We start from the raw sequence: 441 nt of genomic DNA on the forward strand, positions 1-441 counted from the left end.
ATCGCTATGTAGCTTACTTTTAGGAATATTTTGACCCTAGAAATTCCACTTATTCACCTTCTTAGAGAGAGTTTGATTAAAATATCACAGCACTAGATCATGTCTGTGCATGAATACAACGCTGGAGCCAAATTAACTAAGTTTAGCTTAGCATAAAGACTGGAAACAGGGGTACACAGCTAGGCTGGGTCTCTCCAAATATCAAAAGTAAACCTACCAGCAAAAACTCCTAGTTATCTTGTTTATTAAATCCACACAAACAGAAATGTAAAAGTAAAAGAGATATGTGTCTGTTTGTGAGCTCTAGTGGTGTTGGTAATCATATTAGTACCCTTGCTAGCTGATTCCTCCCCTTATTGACATCCACTGGGAGTGGTACTGGTCTTCTTATCTAAAGTGAATAAGCTTGTTTCCCAAAATGCTGAATTATTGTTGTTGTTA

Source organism: Larimichthys crocea, chromosome XXII (genome assembly GCF_000972845.2).
Source record: "Larimichthys crocea isolate SSNF chromosome XXII, L_crocea_2.0, whole genome shotgun sequence".
Lineage (NCBI taxonomy): Eukaryota > Metazoa > Chordata > Actinopteri > Sciaenidae > Larimichthys > Larimichthys crocea.